This window comes from Electrophorus electricus, chromosome 26, assembly GCF_013358815.1.
Source record: "Electrophorus electricus isolate fEleEle1 chromosome 26, fEleEle1.pri, whole genome shotgun sequence".
In the NCBI taxonomy this organism is placed as follows: domain Eukaryota; kingdom Metazoa; phylum Chordata; class Actinopteri; order Gymnotiformes; family Gymnotidae; genus Electrophorus; species Electrophorus electricus.
In genome coordinates, this window is record NC_049560.1 from 2,070,001 (window position 1) to 2,088,649 (window position 18,649).

General features: G+C 42.4%; 1 long non-coding RNA gene across 1 annotated transcript; it reads right to left on the reverse strand.

Annotated features, from left to right (window-relative positions):
• Positions 1 to 2,551: 2,551 nt before the first annotated feature.
• On the reverse strand, positions 2,552 to 4,172 carry LOC118240821. Its single transcript, XR_004775651.1, has 2 exons — positions 4,065 to 4,172; positions 2,552 to 3,668 (listed from the first exon to the last, which is right to left on the reverse strand). It is a non-coding gene; the product is annotated as an uncharacterized LOC118240821 (long non-coding RNA).
• Positions 4,173 to 18,649: the final 14,477 nt, after the last annotated feature.

Here is an 18,649-nt window from a genome sequence, read left to right on the forward strand (position 1 = left end):
CATTTTGCAGTATTATTTGGGCCACTTCTTGGCCAAATACATTTGTTTTATAGTGTTAGTGAAAACCAGTTCACAGTTCACACGACATTCATTTTGGGATACTTTGATGCTACTATCACATGCAAACCCATGATTAAACATGCCAATGTCAGTAGGTGGCGGCATTGCTTTAGAATTTCACATATAGGGAGGTGAAAGTACACCAGCGCAGTTCAAGGCCTGAGAAGCCAGAGGTAGCAGTGCTGGGAATAAGATCTGGCTACTCAAAAAGTTAGACAGGGGGCGCCATTTCTACTTCAGTGTTTGAAAAGTTAAAAGTCCAGACTTGACTGTGTTCTTCTTTACTCCTGACATCAGCATGTTCAGCACAGACAATGAACATTTATGGCATTTTTGTGGCAAATAAGGTTGGTCCTCTGTAAATTAGTATTATCTGTGACTGATAATCAAGTAAAAATGTTAACTGCTATTCAGTGAATTAATATATTTCAAAGACCCAATGTAAAGCCATCAACATGAGAATTAAGTGATAATATATAATGAATCTAAATCAAAATTGTTGCATTATGATGTTATAATTGTTTCCCTTCAGGTATAATGTTAACACTTTGCTAGCTTTAGCAGGGAGAAACACTGCTTCTCCACAGCTGCGCACTGGACTTTGTCTAGTAGGAGAAACATTAAAACCCTGATACATTTTCTTTTTTGAAAACATAGTAAACATATAGTATCTCCACACTAAAGCTATTGGCAAGGTTGTCCTCTCTAGGGGTTAATGAGCAAACTTAGGGTTTTTTTGGGGGGGATGCTCAATATTTTCAAATATTTGGGAACTTAACATGCATTAAGTATTTGAAAATGTTCACTTTTTTGGGGTTATCCCAGGCAGACTTCTTTGTTTCTGTCATACAGTTTTTTCAATCAGTGTATTTGTTTGCAGTTTTGGACAATTCAGTCCTCTTTACTGTATTACCCTCCTATGGTAAGATCAGTGCTGCTATAATGTGGCAGACCTTGATGAACAGGCTTTGCAATTCTAAGTCACACAATCAAGCAAAAAAAGAAATGTGATAATGTTACAGTATTGGATTTCTTATGCAGATCATTTGAATGTGGTTTGGTTATGCTCTGTTATCTGAAGCATCACTACTGTTGCAATGTTTGAAAGCGTTTTCAAATGTATGACAGTATTGGCAAACGTTAGGAACTTCCTTACCTGTGCTTGACAACAAAGGCCTTTTTCCATCATTATAGATAAAGCTAGTGTTGATTTGTTAAAAAGAAAGACAGAAACAAGAACAGCAAAAAAACACTTTGCTGCATTTTTTTTCCTCTTTCTTTGCGCTGCATACATCATTCTGCAGAAAGATACCCATCCACAAATTTCACTGGTTTAACTTTGTAACCAAAGCGATTACATGGGAGAACACCAAGAGGTTCTCTTCAAACACAGCGGAGCGCCGTGCCTTTGAAAAGCCTCCTTAAAACAGCAAAGCAACCCACAATTTCTCATTACAGATGCCCATACAAAGAGAAAACAAGAAACATCAAAGGACTTTGCAAAAGCACAATTCCATAGTTTTCACAATAAAAAGGCTGACGCATTCATATGGGCTTTGATCGCTCTCCTTTGGATCGTCTGTTGACTACTCGGCTTTCACAATCGACCACCTTCTGAACGTAGTCTTAATAAATAGTCATTTAGATTTATATTCCAAGTCAATGTTTTATGTGATTTATTTCATAGCATTACTGTAAAACACACATTATATATATATATATATATATATATATATATATATACACACACACACACACACACACACATATGTATATATATGTGTGTGTGTGTGTGTGTGTGTGTGTGTGTGCGCGCGCGCACGCGCTGACCTTATACCATTAATGAAGGCCACCATGGCAGTTTTTAGATTAAACTGTAATCCAATGTTTATTATTCTTGTGGATTTACTTTAAAAAAACAACAACAACAACAACAACAACAAAAAACCCAAAAAACCCCACTATGCTAGATAATGAAGAGACAGTTTCTGTCACTGCTGTTGAGAAGGTACCTCTGGGCTGTCAACCACGCTGACATGATAAGCCACTTCAGCAACTTGACCGTTTTAATTTGGATTAATTTTTCATAAACCACCAGCGATGAGCCATAATCTTGGATTGGCCTAGAAACGGACAGTAAAACCGTTAGTTTCCAATTAAGATGCAGATGTTAAATACCGACTGCCAGCCCTCCTCTGATCTCTCTCTGATCCACTCAGTTTAGCTTCACGGCACCGGATCTCACAAGTTTTATTATTAGTTAAAGTTAGTGGATGGATACGTAGGATAGAGACCTGGTGCAGAATTCAACCAAGATCATTTACATCAAAACCATGCTTTATATTTTGCTTGCAAAAGTGAGCTTTGGGCATGAAAGAAAAATAAATGAACATGTGTTTCCTCTTTTCTTCCCAGATACTAGAGAGAAAACCCTAATTCCTAGATGAAAGGGGTTCAGCGAGGTGCTTGAAAGAGTCCACAACAGACTTAATGAATCTTTGAAACATGAACGTACCTTTATTCTCCACCATCAAAATGCAGACATTACATACCACACAGACTCTGACGTACGTTATACATTATATATCTTTGGTAAATTAATAAAACAGGGTGTTGCTTAGCTTACAAAGATGCATCTTTAAATTTTCCTTATTCACATTTCTTAACAAAACACATCTCTGGTGGTATGTGTTTGATGAGGGTGTCTGGAATGTTGTCCACATGAGTGTGCATTATGTGGAAGTATAAACGAACTAGGCGTGAGTGTCACATGAGATCTGTGCTCAGCACTGTGTTGGTTAAGATTTTATTCCGTTGCGGTTCTGTGATGAAGACTGGGACACAGTTGCATTCATTGTTCAGTGAGCTTTCCCTCACAGTCCAACCCACCGACAGCAATGAATGTTGATTGTGACCTTTGCTGGAGACCGCACCCCCCACCCTCAAACCGAGCTGGGTGTTCTTGGGCATCATTTGAGGACGAAGGTACTGCCCGGAGATGGACCGGCAGCGGTCCGGCGAGGTCGTGTGTACACGGGTGGCTAGGTCGTCGGGCTGACAGGGCTGGTCCGCAGGGTACAATCAACGGTCGATGGTTTATTTTTTAAATTTAGTTCAAACTCACCGACAGCGTTGAATGTTCCCCGAGGTGAACCTAAGCCATGACGGTGAGGCCATGTGACAGTCTTCTCAAGGGAAGGAGCCCAGGGGAGTGGCCCTGGTGTCTGCTAGAAGGATCCACAACAGGCAGTCCACCCCTAAAACCTCCCAGTGTGCTCGTGGAAGTGCTTTATTATTCTGCTACTACCGGAAAACAATATCTGAAAGCATTCCAAACAGGTGTGAAACAATAGCTTTTGTTTTGGCATGAAAAACGATTTGAGAAAATCAGGCATATTGTAGGGCTATGGAAAGGGTGCTCATCCAGTCAAATAAATATTCTATTCATGTCAGGTCACATTAAACACAGGTTAGTAAAACATGTGCATGCGAACACACACACGCTAGAGCGATGACAAGCAGTGGCCTATGTATTTGTGTCTTAGAGCTATATAGCTGGCGGAAGATGTAAAGATGTGGTCTTAATCCAAGAGATAGCAATTACTGTGCTGAGGGAGATAGACAGAGAGAGAGAGAGAGAGAGAGAGAGAGAGAGAGAGAGAGAGAGAGAGAGAGAGAGAGAGAGAGAGAGATCAGGAAATGAGAAAAATAATCTTTGTTTCACAATGACTTAGATGTATGTACACCAGGATTTTAAAACTGTGGTTGTCAAATCAGAGCATTGCATATTTAAATAATCACTACATATGCTGCAACATGAAAAACAGCAGCACCCTTCACCTCTAGAAAAGAACATTACACAGAAAACTTTTAAACAACACTTTACAAGAGACACGCCCAGTACCACATGTATTGTCATACTGATAAATATACAAGATGTTGCGGAGCACAGTGTGAGTGTGTGTGAAACATTAACGACTCGGTCATGCTGAAAGGAGGCTCACCTGATTAACTGGGCGGAGGAGCCTCAGCTCACCGCTGTGCTGGAGGTTAGCGGAGCACTCCTCTTCCCCTGAGGGACCAGGCCTGCACCGCTGTCAAAGAGCAGTAGCCATTCTTTCATCCCGCACCAGATCCAAACGCGCACGCGCACGTGCGCGCACACACACACACACACACACACACACACACACACACACAAACACACACACAAACACACACACGTTAGTGCCACACAATACACGTCATTTGTCAAATGTTATCACAATACTGGAATACTGATATCACACAGGGTTGCAATATGCAAATGAGCCTGCTAACAATTCTTCCATTGTGTGCATTCTGACCTCAGGTCACCCTTCGTGTCACATCAAGGCTTCAGCATTGTGTTTTTAAATATGGTGCAAAGCACATTACAATCACAATATGCAGAAATATAATCATAATATGGCATTTTGTCTGTGCATTGCGCTAACACACACAGACGAAGAGTGTGAGAAGACAAAAGGGCTAGAATTAATCTGAAGTGCACCCTGAATAAAGGCCTACTGCCCTTTCCTCACACACACACACACACACACACACCTCCTCTCCACTCAACTGATGCCCTCTTCCCTGCAACACCCGCTCTTTGATCTTGTGATTACAGTAATTGGGTCTGTAAGATCCTCACACTAGAGGTTTCTATGAGGATGAGAGGGGAGGACATCACACGCTCACACATGAAGAGAAACACACGCGCGCGCGCGCACACACGCACACATGCGCACGCACACACCTCTAATTGTAGACTTCAGTGATAGAGAAAAATATAGTTTCTTTGTACTCAGGGAGACAATAACCTCTACCCTGCTGCTTACCAGCTAGCAATTTCTTATACATGCATGCATGTGTGAAGAGCACACATTTCTCACACAAGCATGGACAGACACGTGTAGCTTAAAATGGCCACACAGAAGGATATGTGTGTACACACATCACGTGTACATGGGTGCCAGAGCATGAATGCAAAGCCCAGCTAATGTGCACTGCAGGATCCACACGGACAGGCTATGGGTGCAGGGGGGAGAGAACGTCATGCCCGTCCTGCAGGGACGGCTTCCCTGGAGCCACAGAGAACCCCTCGACCGCTCCCATTACACACCGACCTCCAGCATCACATCACAGTCTGAGACTTGCTTCTCCAATTATATAAACACGTAGAAAAACTGTAATGTCTTCTTTTTGGTGAGGATGACTGGTATTTATTTCTGAAAAATGCATACTTTGGCAAAGACCAAAGTTACTAATTGGTGTTTTTTTTTTTTAATGAATGTTTTGCTGGGGATACATTTCCCATTCAGTATCATGACAGAGTTCCATTCATGAATGTGAATATTATTATATTTCTAATCATAATCATTACATTGGATAATTTTATTAAAGCACTAAGTCCTTCAGTGCTAGTGCAAATCCATAAATGGAACCCTACACAATGACCACCCGCAGCCAGTAAGTTAGGAATGATATATGACGACGATTACGTAACGGGGAATGCACACCGACACCATGACTCGACCTTTTGCTGAATAATCGCTCAGGGCCTTTCTGCTGCTATACAGGACATGCCGTCATGTCCCAATGTAGTGCATCAGGACCCAAGCGCACGCCGTCTGAGCCCAGATCACCTCCGCACAGTTGATGAACGAGCACCAGGGAAGGCTGATCTCTCTGTGCCGCTTACAAAGCCCCCGACCCCCACCAAAGGAGAAGGACCCTGTGCAGAGAAGGTCAGCTGAATAATAGCAGGGCTCATTATCCCCCATCCAGTTATTTACCGCTGGGTGCCAAATGATAGCATCGATGGTCGGCCGTAAACGCTGAAGGTTCTCCTGGCTTCTGCCTCTGCTGCCACCTTCACAAACCTTCACCTCCAGACTAAGTCCTTAAAGATCCCCATCTCCAGTCAATAATTTAAAAAAACGGTTTTACCTGAGCTGATGCCATGAGTTTGTTTAGCAAGGGTTAAATGATGCACGGTCTTTTAAGTTTGATATGATTTTAACTTTTGAGGTCAATTTAATTGGTAGTATCATAAAATTTCAATCTTACATGAAGATTTTAGAGATTATATAAATATGTAGTACATAAACTGAAAAAAAAATCATGAGCCTAAGCAAACCAAAGATTGAGTAATATAAAACTACTATTAAATAAATTATATAAATATTACAAAAACTACTCCAACACAAAAATCTGAAATGCATCACATAACATCTTGTATCTCAGAATCTCAGCTAGTACTGATGACAGCCTTACATTTCTGTACATTGTATTGATTGTTTTCAATTTCTTGTTACTTAAATACTTACACCTCACTATTTAGCTTTATACACCTTTTTTAAGATTCTTGTAAAGCTTGTTTTCAGGACCGCGTGTCTGTTATGAATGCCAAGTACAGCTGTTACCAGCTATCCTGACTGAGAGCCCTAGACAGGAGAGAGGGCAGAGGGTTCCATTCCCATAATACCTTGAGAATGACATCATGGAATAGGTGTTATTACTCTTGCATGGATGGCGCCTGCGTCTCCATCTTGCTCCTGCTCTTCCTGGAGCCCAACACTCTTCGCTGCCCCCTTTCCCCCTGGAAGAGCATCACACTCTGCAGGCAGAGAACAAGCCCAAAGCTTGACCCATATCCCATGCGGAGCCCTTTCAGGGCGGAAGAGGGGCAGGCTCGCCAGACCTCAGGAGCACGCAAGCCAGACGGCAGCTCTCTAATTGGCTATTATAATTGCAGATATGAATTAACGGGCCCCGACACAGATAGCGTGAGCATATGAAACAAAAGCTCCCCAAGCAGGGGGGTGAATAAGGAGCAGGCTCCACACCCCGGCGGAAGGAGGAGCTTTCCCATGGCAACCATCATCTGGGGGCGGGCATGTGCTAATCCTGTCAGTTCAGCGGGGCTGTTGTTAGGGGGCAAAGCAGGATCGTTTTCCATTGTGTTCAATTGTGGCATAGAGCACAGGCCATATGCATCAGGGGATTGAATCTGCTGTTTAAAGGGACTGCAGAGAACTGATTGAATAACCGTGTAAAGGGTTAAAAAAAACTGCACTTGGTTAAATGGCCATCGAGGTGTCAAACCTTAGTGTCAAAACTCGAGGTGTCAAAGCTAGCCTAAAGGCATGCTGAACCAAACTTGGTGCCCCTTGACTAAAGGGGTCGGGGGAGTTGCTTGTCAACTGACTTCTAGCGTATTTTAAAAAACAACTTTTTTTAAAAAAAAATTGAAAAAATGAGTGAGACTCATTAGCTTTGAGCTAGAACAGTCCAATCACTGACCCCAAATATGGTCAATATGTTCGTCAGTGGCAACAATAGATTTGTCGTCACCTCTTGTGAGACGGTACGGTGTTGTAGGAATAATGCATCTTGAAACAGCCTTGGTAATAGCCAGTCAAACCAAGTTAAACTGAGTCGCCTTTGAGATGCAGCATGAGTTAGCTCAGATAAGCATCTTTTCCTATTCTTCGACATAGCACATAATTATAATATAATTATTATAATAAACTAATCTCACCTGCAGTGACAGCTGCTCCATAGCGGCAAACTGAAAGCCCCTCTCATGGTGCGACAGCACAGGTATTACAAAAATAAACTAATTATGGACCTGGGGGGGATAGGTAGGGGGCAGGAATTTTGTTAAGTGCAGTTTGATAAAAAAAAAAAAAAATTAAAAAAAAAAAGGGATGAGATGACAAGAAAAATCCCATAATTTCCTGTGACATTATGACAGCATACACAAACACTGCTGCAGACTTCAGACATGTGTCTATTATAGTCAGACTGATTAATGTCTCACATTTTTGTGAACTTTTAAATGGCAACACTGAGGTTTGTATTGAATTATACTGTGTTGGGATCATTCGTAGCCCAGAGGACACTGCTGTCTCGTCTTCTACTAGGCAGGAGGCACATTCTGTCTAACGGCTGCATTTTTGGGCTTAATAAAATGAATCAGCATTTGAAATTTTCATCAAACTGCACACATCACTCTGATCTGTTTTTAACCATATTAACCAGAACTGAATCATAATAATTATTGCTGTGTGACTTGTTACACTGACCTAGCTGCTGAGATGTTTTTTGTTTTAAATGTCAGAAGGCTTTAGTTGAGGGCAGACTCATCTGGAACATCCTCCTGATTTACTGTAGTTTATTTCCTCAGCACCTTCCACTTGCTCAGTCGGTCCCAGATCCACACTTTCAGGACCCTGCATAAGTGGGGGCCTTTGCTCTTTTGGATGTACAGGAGCCATGGAAATGCTCTGCCAAGCTCTTCAGCATGGAGCTGGAAATCTTCTGCCCTTTCTAGGCGTACGCTGGAGTCAGGAGGTCACGGTAAACCCAGTCCGCAGTGTCCACCTCCCGGCCAGGGCTCAAATTCATTCTGAAGCATCCTGAAGGTCAAGGCTCAGTCACGGACAGGCCCATTAATCTTCCTGCTCTACTGCTGGTTGGTACAGCAGCCAACGTCCCACGCAGAACGACTTCAGAATGCAAAGTCTCTGAGAATGTGGCGCTGTGCGGCACTGCTGAGATGCTGGGGTTGAGTTGCCACACTGTGGAAAGACTCCACATGTAATGTCCATCTGTTAAGCAGAGCTTGTCTTCATTTGGATGTTTCCTGGATACTGCCCTTTGGAGCATGGCTTTCATATGGCTTGCTTTAAAATGGTGAAATGGAAACAGGGCGCCTCTGTTTACGACATGCAAAATATGGTTACGCAGAAACAATCTGTCCTTATCAAAGTACTTACTCAGTCATCTCTGAGATGAAAAGTCTCTCATTAAAATTCAAGTTTTAGATGCTCTTCAAACTGCAGGCTCTGAGGCAAAGTGAGCTGCTTAATGGAACCCTCCCAGGCTTTTCACAGCTTACCGCAACAGCCACAGCCTGCCACAGCTGAAGGAGGCAGACAAGGGAACCCGGCTGGCCATGTGCTGGGTGGAGCGATAGTGTGAGGCATCCACCTGTAGACCCTGGGCCACCTCCAACCGTCAAAGTTTCAATCTGCGTGATCAACCACTACTCTGTGTGTGACAAGAATAAATAGGTGTATGTATTTGGGATAATAAATGTACATTTTCATACTGGTACTACACACATTACCAGCATTGTTTTAAATTCTCCCAAAACAAACAAATATTCAGATCGCAAATTTTTCATGAAAGAAAGAATGTGTGACTCTTCTGTGCAGTTTTCTTAGAGCTTGCAGACTTTTACCAAACTGCCATCGAAATGGGAGTGTTTCAGTGAGCGCAAATGGCAGCTGCATTTGCACAACAGTGCGGTAACGCATTTTTGCCAAATTTATGCCCATCATCACACAGCAACCGTTTCTACAGACGATTTCACACCCCTCACTGCAGATGCAGGGTGAGAAACTCTAAGCCATTCTGATGAAACACCCAGGGCCTGCGAGCAAAATAGGAATTACATAAATGTACATTAAGCGCTATTCCAAACAGAAGATTAAAAAAGAAGCACAAACAAGCAAACAAACTAAATTTCAATTATATTATTCTTTGTTTCAAAATAAAGACACTATTGATGAATATAAAACACAACTAAACTTGTAAAACATGTATGGCAGTGTACTGCACTGAACATTCTCTGAAATCTTCTTGGACATTTCTCATTTGAAGACGCAGTGATTTATTCTTTCACATATAAGTATATGCACATGCCAGGGAGCTAGATGGGGACCACCCACACATTTGCTCAGTCACTCTACCCTGACAAAAATGTCATTACTGTATGCATCGCATATGGACTGAACACAACTGCCTAAACTGTTATTAACAAACCTATTAGATTTTACAATCTATAACCCAAATGACTAAATTATGCACACTCTGAACGGATGCAGAGTCCGATTTTATCTCAGAATTATTTCGCTAAACACTCTTGTTAGGTGAGACTATGGGTTGACACGACATAATGCCTGCCAAGAATAGCTTACTGCTAACCCCTAGTACTGACGCCCCTGCATGCAACATAAAAGCCTGATGTGCTTTGGGTAGCGTTTCGGCATGGCATTAGCCAGTTGAGACTTGTCTGCCTAGTTCTGGACCACCCAGATCAGACGTCTAAACAAGGCCTTAGATGTTTTAATTGTCTCCATCCTCTGGGCGTGCCATCAACTTGAAACGTCTCCGAAATAACAGCAGCTCCCTGACTTGCTCCACACTGCTCTTTAAGGCTTTATACTTAGAACAAAACACACCACAGATGAACCCAGCCATTACACTCAGATGGGGATTCCTCACTCTACTGCAAACACAATAATAGTATGACTATTAAATTTCCCCAGGTTAAATTGCAACCATGTTTCTCCTTAGAGATGGATGCACAAAGACTAACGGGGAACATGGGTGTCCGATACGGATCAGGCGGTCAACCCGTCACACAGAGCCACCCTGGGTTTGGCTGAATACGCACGTAAAAGTCCGCCGATACTCCCAACAAAGCCAGTAAACCGACAGGCGATGCTGAGCACACCGCAGGGCACCAGCAGTAAGGTACGCAAGCTCTCAGCCACATCCAGAGGCAGGCGTGAGGATGAAAGGCCGTAGTAAAGTGGCAGACACCGTAATAAAAGACTGTCGCCTGACTGAGCCTCCAGCGCAGCCAGAGGAGGTCTGTAATTTACAGTGACAATATCAGGGCCGGTCACGGAACAGGAGACGGCCAGGCACGCCGGCTCAACGCGGCTTTCCTTCTCTGGCAGGTTTGGGTTTTGTTTTTTTTGTTTGTTTTTTTGTTTGTTTTAAAATGACTCATCCAACCCTTTTGATCCTTGGCCTAACCAAACAAATTGCTTTCATTTTAAATGCTTAAAGTCCTCGTTACACCGGGCTACCCTGACTCGGAGGCCAACGACAGCAGGAGCCTGGGGCAGAGAGTGAGCGTCCCATCCATCACACGCAAACCCTCAGCCCCATGCCGTAATCCCTCGCTATTGTGACCAAACACAGATGCTATCAAGCACCATTTGTCAGAGGCAGGGAGGGTAATGACCCTGAACCCGCACGAGCGTCTGCACGCAAGCAGGAGGGGGCCGAATCAAAATGGGTTCTCACCCAAGTATCAGTGGGGGCAAATTTGCCAGGCAAATTGTGTGCGGTGCAGGAATCGCCTGCTCAAGTTAACTTCCCTGGCTATTTATCCCTATAAAAGCATAACCATGCAGACCACAATGATGGATCCGGCACTGTGGCACTGATAATGCTGTTCCTGGATCAGCTGCCTTGCTGGTTTTGACTATCTGAACCGCCCACAGCAATGGCTTAATTCACAGAAACATCCGCTTCAAAAACACGAAGCTGTTCCTTAAGCCATTTGTAAGTACGAACTGTTAGAGACTGTATTTAAGGATGTGTGTGTATATGTATATGAACGTGTGTGTATGTGTATGTGTACTCATATGAGTGAGTGTGTGTGAGAGAAACACAGAGAGAGGGGGATTCATTTTCTGACCCCTACCATTCCTGCAGAGAGAGGAAGTGCTTCCAGGAGGCTTTCCAGTTCTTTTTATCAACACAGGGCAACCAGAAAAGAGTCTTTTGTCCCTCCCAAACCCTGAGCTCTAAAGAGCTTTCAGTCGTGCCGAAGGTCCAGCACATCAAGAGAAAGAGAAGAAGGAAAGTACAGACCAGCATTGTGTTTCTGAACAAACGAGCACTTATCAGTGCATTCAAAGCAATTCGTGAACTCGATCACTGTAACACCACTCTAAATACCCATCTACAGCTACAGCTCAGACAAAAACATTAAATACAGTCAAACCAATTTTGATTGGGTGTTTAAAAAACAGTGGCTGGAAGATGTTTGCTGATTTAAAAGATATTGCTCAAAAACAATAAATGATATTGGTGGGGAATTGGCACTCTTTAGTGTGTTATTTATGCTCTTTATTTCCCCCTCCCAATCCAGAGAGCTGGGTGGTTATGGCCGTTTTGACAGTGGGGTGAGAGGGGAGTCCTCAGTAATCTTTCTCTGGCGTAGAGTCTGTGACTGTGGCACTGAGTCACTGGAGCAGACAGAACCGAGAGCAGGCTTTAGTCCAGACATCCGGCCATTAGTATCCTTCTGATTACAAACCACCAATTTTTGTCACAAAGCCACCTTGAACCCCACTTAAAACAAAACACTAAATACACCCACACAAGATCGTCCAAACGCCAACCAAAAATCGGTTTGACTATATTTAAGGTTTTTCTCTGAGCCTTCTGTCAGCCAGCTCCAGAGAAGTTAGCTCTATAGCTGGCTAAGACTGGGCTCTGAGAATGCACATCCGTCAGCAGTCTGCCACATCACTTCCAACCAAGCTAGGGCTTCTCCTCTGCGCTCCCAAATCCCAGGGAACTAGGTAGCCATGGACTCAAAAAGAAGGACTCAAGAAACCGTCACCTTGCGGCTTGTTGCCTAAACCCCATTGGGGCCCCTGGCTCCTTTCTGCTGCTGGTCTCCCCAAAGAAGCTAGCATGCAAGTGACCAGGGTGTAGTGAATAGTGCTTGGATCTGCAGCGCCTGGGTTGTGGCGCCATAATGGAGAAAGCACTTCATCAGGATTCAACAAAATGAGGGAGCGGTTTTACAGGGAGTCCTTTCAGCTGGAGGATTTTGTTGGAAAACATCGTCCATCTTTGGCAGCTGTAAAGAGGCAGTGTGGAGCCCCCTCAGCAGCTCGGACACTCTGAGGCAGCTGTGGGAGGCCAAGCTCTCGAGAAGGACAGCTGGATTTGCCTGATGCGCGTGTTACCGACCCACGGGTGAAGAAGCATTGAGGCTAAGGAGGCAGGAGCGTGTGCAAACGACCTGGAGGAAGTAGCTCTCGAACGCTCCTCAATCCTTTGGGTGGATGGGGGCTAAAGAGGGAGAGGAAGACTAAGATGATGATGAAGAAGCAGAAGAGGCGTGATCTTTGCTCTTAAGGCAGAGGTTGCAGGTAGTGATTATGGCAGAAAGATGATTTCCAAGCAGTAGTGTCTGTGACTAGCCTCCCCATGCTGTCTGAGCTGACTTTTACAATGGAATGGCGGGGGGAGGAATTATAGCCTTCTGGATGGCCACATTTTGTGTGCGTGTTACCTATAATCCGGCAGCCCCAGACTGTCTGACCACTTGACAGAGTGAAGATGATTTACTTGTCCTTTTAGTGCAGATAAAGAATGCTCTTAGTCTAAGTGGCCCAGAGTCCATCTTGGGAATACTAAGGGGAAGTGCAATACAATATTTTTCTCACCCAAAACAAAAGCTCCCTGATAAACTGCATAGATTTAAATTGTATCTTTTGTTTGCTTGATTTAAAATGTATTTCATATTTTTCATACATGCACATTTTTGGTAAAATTTTATATAAAATACACAGTTGCCAATTCTACCATAGGGATTAATTATTAGGGATTATTGTTAATGGGAAACTATATTTGGATGAAATTCCAAAAAAAACTTCACCTGACCCACAAAATCCTAGACTCTCTATTGTTATATACACTGGATTTTTAAGAAAACATATGTTAAAAATAAAAACACAAGTGTCCTACTTGCTGTGCCTTCATTTTAACACATGTACAGTACTAGAATTTCCAATTTACAGTTGTTTGCTCATTATTGCAGTCTGTTGAATAGGTAATTACAAGGTAAGATATGCGGGAAGTCTAGAGGGCAGCATGGTAGGAGTAATAGAGTTATAGCCAACGCGCACGCGCACGCACACGCGCACGCACACGCACGCACACACGCACACACACGCACGCACACAGAGAGAGAGAGAGAGAGAGAGAGAGAGAGAGAGACTGGTCCTCCCCTGAGTCAAATGGCAAAATGGCAAACACATAAGCATACCCACTTTTCTGTCTCATAAAGGCTCCCCAAGGTGTACACGCACACGCACGCACACACACAGGGAGGAGAGCTGCCCAAGAACACTAAACTAAGGTTTCAACAATGCACTGATAATGTTAATAAAAACAGCTAGGTTCTGTGTACCTGCCGATAACTTTTAGAAGTTATTTAGGAAGCCAGACTGATGGGATGTGCCCAGAAGCATGACGGTGGTTTATAACCAGGTGAAGTGAAAGACACTTGCAAAACAGGCAGCAGTTTTCTAGGCTTCTCATTTCCAAAGCAGCTGAAAACTGTCAGCACAACTGCCGTGGAACCCTGGGTGCTGGACCTTTGGAATACTTTGAAACCAACTCAGCCTGAAAGCTCGCAGTGAGAGCCAAGGGTCTTTCTTTGAAATTCCATGAGCATGATAAGAGAAGTTCACATCCAGATGTAAAGATTTTTTTTTTGTCACAGCTTCTCTGAAGTCAAATTGCTCCTTCAGCTTTTTGGGAGCAGTGCAGTGAAACCCTCTGGTCTAGTGCCGGCCAAACAGAAGACGCAGCGCTGGGGGCTAAACAACACCCTGAAGTCCCTTGCTAAGGAAGAAGATCCAGAACATTGGCGGTTTCTAACTATTGTTAGAAAATGAACGCTAACCAAAGATATATATATATATAGATGGATGGATGGAGATATATATATATATATATATATATATATATATATATATATATATATATATATATATATATATATATATATATATATATATATATATATATATATATATATATATATATATTTATTAACCTGAGGGCATTTAGTTAGAACATTTTTAATTTAGTTGATGCACTTTTTTATTTAAGTGCAGAGAGCAGAGAGAATGCAGATCTATTTAAGCAAACAGACAATGCAGACAACGTTAGATGTCTATTTTAATTTTCTAATTTTGTGCATTTGTTAGTATTGTTATTACATTTCATAAGATGCAAAAAAACGATACGGGCATTATAAATCCGCCAATCAGCCTCTCTGCTCAGCATCGACCACTGAAAAACCCACATTTGCATAAGATGAAACACAAAGATTTTTTTTTATAGAAAACAAATTTATCAAAGCAGATGTAATAATTGATCATTAAAATATTCCTTTTGAAGCCTTAGTTTAAATCCTTTCCTTTTGCATACAGTATCCACTGAATGCCAGAAGGTGAATGCCTCGAATACATTGACTGGAATACATGCTGTCACAAGGCCACACCTTCGGTGGACTTGAGAAATGGCACCATGCTGTTCCTGTCTCCTCAACCTTTGAAACAAAGAAAGGAAGGAGGGGCCAAGGCGGAGGAACAAATGAGACAGGAACCATTTCAGCTGACCCGAGTGCCTAGAGCGGACTGCAACCCAGAGTTCATTAAGACGAAACATCAACTTGACAGGATACAATAAGACTGTGGGTGACCAAGTAAGCTTAATCAGGAAGCCTGGGCAAGAGGAAAGAAATGTCTTAACAAGGAATGCTTAAACAAAATATTTTATATATATATATATATATATATATATATATATATATATATATATATATATAAAAATTATTATTATTATTATTATTATTATTTTTTTTTTTTATGCTAGCCATATCAAACATTTGTCCCCAGCAGGCTCAGTAAAGTGCTATTATATATCACACAATGTGGAGGAGGTGGCTCCAACCTGAATCCTTTAGCAGGAATAGAGGCTCATGAAATTACAAGCAACTGGGCACAGACGGAGTACCCTTGGCCTTCCCTCTTACACTCGCTGCCTTTGGTTTTTTTTTTTTGTTTTGTTTTGTTTTGTTTTTTGGAACAGCTGCATGGATAAAGGAGAGAGTTAAACAAATATTGCACAGTGAACAGCAAACAGAGAGCTTCCAGAAGCATGGCTCAGGGCGAGCGGGGGGGAGAGAGAGAGAGAGAGAGAGAGAGAGAGAGAGAGAGCGAGAGAGAGAGAGAGAGAGAGGGAGAGGGAGAGAGAGAGAGAGAGAGAGACACACATGCTGGATGGGAGTCTGCGCTGCTGGGACCGCTCCCTTTCCCTCGCTGTGTCTCCGTGCTCCCTCTTCCATATTTAATTGCCATTCTTGCCACCCTTTCCCGTCGACCGCTCCCAGCAGTGCCCCCCCCCCTCCCTCCCCCCATGGTTCAGAAACCCTGAAAAGCAGTGACTGGGCTCCTTTGTTCGCCCCCACCCGGCCTCTCGGAACCCCCACCCCTGGCCTTCGCCCCTCCGCCCGTCGGCTGGGAGACATGCCTTGACAGGCTTGGGGAGCACAGAGAGGAAAGAGAGGAGTCTCAAAGAGAGAGAGAGAGGGAGAGAGAGACACACACAAAGGCGGGGGGGGGGGGGGGGGGACACTCTAGGACTCATTTTTTGGGCCCTACCACTCCAGCACTTTTCTGTCAACTCAGCAGTACCAGAGGGGGCTTCAAAAAGGGGGCGGTAGTGGAAGAGACATGCAATTCTAACCGAGAAATACAACTGCTAGATTACAGGCCCTCTCCAAATTTTGGGTCTTGTGGGGGGGGGGGGGGGGGGGGGGGGGGGTTATGAAAAAGACTTCAATGCAGCTGCATTCAAGGCCTTAAAAAAATATCCCAGGCCAGAGAGCCTACAACGTTCCAGCAATTAAATCCCTCACACTGGCCTTTCATTTGAGTTTTTCCTTATATACACACAAGAATTACAAAGGGCGTTGCCTTAAAGTGGGGTGGGGGTGGGGGACAAAAAACAGGAACATCTGACCTCAGTGCAGACATCAACCTTCAAGCATGCCTGAAAACGCTAGTGCCACAAAGTGCCTTTATGAGGCGCATTTCTTCCTGTGTTCTCAATAATGGAGGTAACGTTTGTTGAACCACATGTCCAATATTTCCTACTTATTCATCAGGCTTGCTGGTGTAATAGTAATGATAAAATTGCAGTCACAAAAGGATGTTATCTGTGTATCACTTCACATTTTCCCTACTCTTGTACTGAGAAAGAAAAAAAAAAAAGGATTTCTGGAATATTGCTAGTGGGAAAAAAAAGCTGAAAGTGACAGTCAGTCAGCAAGTAAATGAAAACCTTTCCCAGACACCTTGCAGGAACGCAAAGGAATGCTTCATTCTGGTAAGAGCTTTAATGTGAAGCTCCAATTTAGTTTTGATAAGAGTTCTGAGGAGACCTTAGTTTCTATTGTAGTTTATTTCCAAAATTTCGGTAAGTGCTTGACTACATAGTCATAAGTTTGAATATATTTGCCAGGGGCAAAAAATAAAATACATTAAAAGTCTCAGGTTTTATGCTGAAATATTTTCTCCCCACTCTGTCTGTCACTGTCTTTCCAGCACATCAGTCAGAAGACAGAAGGCTTTTCTATTCCAGATTATACCAACATAAAGCCTGTTCGATATTTTGTAAATCTCCCAAGATGCTCAAACCAGTCTATGATATCTACATGACATCCACTGTCTAGCATGCAACACTCATCTATTACTTCCTAGTGCACTGCACATTAAAAGCAGATGTTCATTTTAGCATTCCCAGAGGAAATCTCTTTGCACTATGTTCAGTGTTTACATGTTCATACCTTTATTTGTCCTAAAATGTCAGTAAATCTTTAGTCAGGCCTGTGAATATAGAAATACATTGTACTGAAAAACATTTTTAACTCGGTGTACCCTTAAACTCTATTTTGAAACACTAACAACACACAATAATACATCTGAAAATCTGTTTTCCATCAGCTATCAGTTCCTTTCAGAAATGCATTTACCCATAAATACTGATATTAGTAGAGAAAAATACATAGCATAAAACAATTTGATATGCCACAAATATACAAATTTGTGTTTAATATTCAGTGCACGCTAACCCAAAGCCCAGAGCTATGTAGCTACATGACATGCTTAGCCTCTTTTACAATGACACGAATTTGGAATGAACAGCTAAAACACTAATTAAATTATTTATAACTGAACAAGAATGGCATTTTCCAACACAGTACTAGACAACGCTGAATACTGCGTTTACTGACTAAAGTCAGTTTTACCTAAAACTAAAGCTATTAAACAAGTACCATTAAAATCCACTAAACAAGCATTAATTTTAACATGACTATAGCCTTTAGAACAATCTACATAGAATATATTTAAAGTTATTATACCTGAATTTTAGAAAGTTGTAAGAATTATTATACAACCTAAAAATAGTTTCTTAAAAATGCTCTAATCATGTGGTTTTGCAGGTCCTTTTTGTTTGTTTTGTTGTTGTTAATTTAAATCAAATCAAGATGGTGAGTGTCCATCTCTTAAATGCAAGAGTGTGTGAATAAAAAAATGGGTGTGACACACACTGTTTTGTTTTGGGGTTTTTTGCTTTTTCAAAATTATGAAAAAACCCATTACCAGAATATGGACAATCTGGGTCTGTTGCAAATATTACAAAATAAAAGACTTTTAAATAAAGATTCAATTTAAAATAGGCTTTAGTAATTGGTTTTGCACTGATGCCACTGATGATTTTCCACTTTAAAAGCTGCAGTCAGAAATGTTCCTAAACACTTTAAATGACATAGAAAGATTCCCTTTACCTACATAACTCAAGTGTAAGCTACATCGTCAACAGAAGTGCTGGTCTTCATATCTGCATCTGAAGATCATTCAACAAAGACCTTGAGTGTGTATCT